Source organism: Lipotes vexillifer, unplaced genomic scaffold (genome assembly GCF_000442215.2).
Source record: "Lipotes vexillifer unplaced genomic scaffold, Lipotes_vexillifer_v1.1 scaffold213, whole genome shotgun sequence".
Taxonomy (NCBI): domain Eukaryota; kingdom Metazoa; phylum Chordata; class Mammalia; order Artiodactyla; family Lipotidae; genus Lipotes; species Lipotes vexillifer.
The window spans coordinates 2599557-2602128 of NW_006780610.1; positions in this window are offsets into that span (position 1 = coordinate 2599557).

The following is a 2572-nucleotide window of genomic DNA, read 5'->3' on the forward strand; positions in this document are numbered from 1 at the left end:
GCCGCCCCCACCCCCCGATGCGCGCTCCCCGCTCTGCACCCCACCCGCGGCAGCTTCCTCGAGCCCGCAAGCCCTCGGCACTGACCCCGTGTCCTCCCTCAGGGTCCTTCCCCCCGTGACTCCTCCCTTGCGGCCGCCCGCGTCCCCGGGGCCAACTCACACCCCCACGTTCCCCGCCTTCGGCTCCGGCGCCCTCTCTGTTCCGGCCCCGCGGCCGCTCGCTGACCCGGGCCTGGCTCACGCGGCCCGCCCCCTTGGAGCTCCTCACCCCAGGTCCCCGGGTCGCTCTCCCAGGCTGCGGGGCTGTCTCTCAGCCCGGACCCGGCTCTCGAACAGCCCGTCCCCCTGCCTACCCCCCTTTTGCCTGCTTCCCCTAAACCCATATTCCGTCCCTACTCCTGGGGCTCCAGCTCCCCCTCCGAGAGCGCCCTGCGGGTCCACTTACACGCCGGGCTTCTGGAACTGAATGTAGGAGGAACCAGAAGGAGGCCCCGTCTTCTCCGCGGGGTAAAGGGCAGAGAGGAACCAGGCCCCAGGAAGAAACTCAGACTCTGGTTTAGACAGCAGTAGCCCCATTCAGAGCCTTGGAAGAGGCTTCATCCACTGAGAAAACATTTATTGAGCTCCTTCTGTATGCTCTGCCTAGTGATACAGTAAATAAGAGCCAAGAAAGAGTGCCTTCAATGCTCTCCTAGTACAGATCCATGTACATGTCCAGAGAAGGAAGGGTATTTGTCTAAAGTCACTTCACTAGTAGTCTGCACAGCAAGAGCTACCATTTGGGCGTGCCTCCTGGGGACCGTGCAAGGTGCTTCACCTGGGTCATGCCACACCTAATCCTCACCATGCTATTCATTCATTCATTCAACAAACATGTACCCTGTGCCAGGCCCTGTGCCTGGCGCTAAGGATACAGTGATGAACAAGATGCATATGGTCCCTGCCCGCTGGCTTCACTGGGTTAGCAATAAAGATGAACAATTAGCTGTAAATCATAGTGCATCCCATGAGGCAGTGTTAAGATCAATACTTCAATTTCTGGATGTGGAAACAGATTAGATGATTTATTCAGTCATCTGGGAAGAAAGGAGCCAATCCAAGACTGGAATCTGTGTCTTCACACCCCGCATCCTGTGTTCTTTTTCACTGTAACTATTGGGGAAATGTGGGTTGGTCCAAATTACTGAGGCCCTTGACCTTCAAGCTAAGAAGTTTGGTCTAGGGACTTCCTTGATGGTCCAGTGGTAAAGAATCCACCTTCCACTGCAGGGGATATGGGTTCCATCTCTGGTGGGGGAACTAAGATCCCACATGCCACCGGGCAAACCCCCCTGCCACAACTACTGAGCCCGCACACCTCAACTATAGAGAAGCTCAGGGGCTGCAGCTAACACCCGACACAGCCAAAAATAAATAAATAAAATATTTCTTTAAAAACCGGTACTTAAAAAAAAAAAGAAATTTGGTCTAAATTATATGGCTATGAGCAGCCAAGGAAGGTGGAAAGCAGAAGAGTGAAAGAAACCAAGGACAGGCTCAAGATAAGTGTGGATGGTTATGCTGGGGGACTACTGCAATAGTCCCAGCAAAAGGTAAGGAAGCCCTGATCCCAGGTAGGGACAGTGGGGATGGGAAGGGATGATTTCCACTCACTGAAACCTTCTAGATTTCTGTTTGCATGCATTCTCCCCCATTAAATAAGGGAAAGGAACTATCACTTACTAAACTCCTACTAAGAACTAGACAATGCCCTGGGTATTTTTGTATATATTATCTTGTTAAATCCTCCCCATAACCTTGCACAGTAGGTACCTTTATTATCCTCATTTTACAAATAAGGAAATAGAGACTTTGAGAGGTTATGTGACTTACTAAAGCCCACAAAGCAAACTAGTGTTGAGGCTTGCCAGGCCTGCCTCCAAACCTCATGCTCTAACCATCAGTCTCTACTGTCTGAAGCCAAAACAAGGAACCCAAGTCCTTTGACTCAGTCAAGTGTTCTTTTCCTTGGACCACAAGTACCTCTTAGACTTCCAGAGAAAGGTCAGGAGTCCACAGTTGTAACCTAAACGGTACCTGGGCCGGTAGTGCAGGTCCCTGTGTGGGATATCTCTCCACAGAAACCTGCAGAGGCCTCAGCCCAGGAGAATTCTTCAGCCTGATTCTAAAGTTCCTTTATGCCTTGAGGCAAAAAGCTGAAGAGGCAATAAAGGAATCACTCTCAACTTAGAAATGAGTGCAAAAACCCTTCCCTGGTGAGACGGGAACATGGGTGCCAAGGGGGAAGACCAGCTGAAAGCATAGCCAGAATGTGGGGAGCCTGGGGATGAAGCTGAGTCTCCATAGGTGCCAGGATCTGTGGGCAGGACCTTGGGCCAGCTGAGGGGAGCTCATGGGGGAGGGCTGTCAAGTCCCCTAGGACGCCTGCAGTCCCAGCCTCTCTGACTAGAGAACATCGAAAGGTTTTCCTCCTCTCCAACCTCAGTGTCCTTCCCAAATCCGACCACCAATCCTGTCCTGAATTATTCATGCTGTGGGCTGTGAGAAGGTGGAGGTTCCAGAAGCTTCTGGA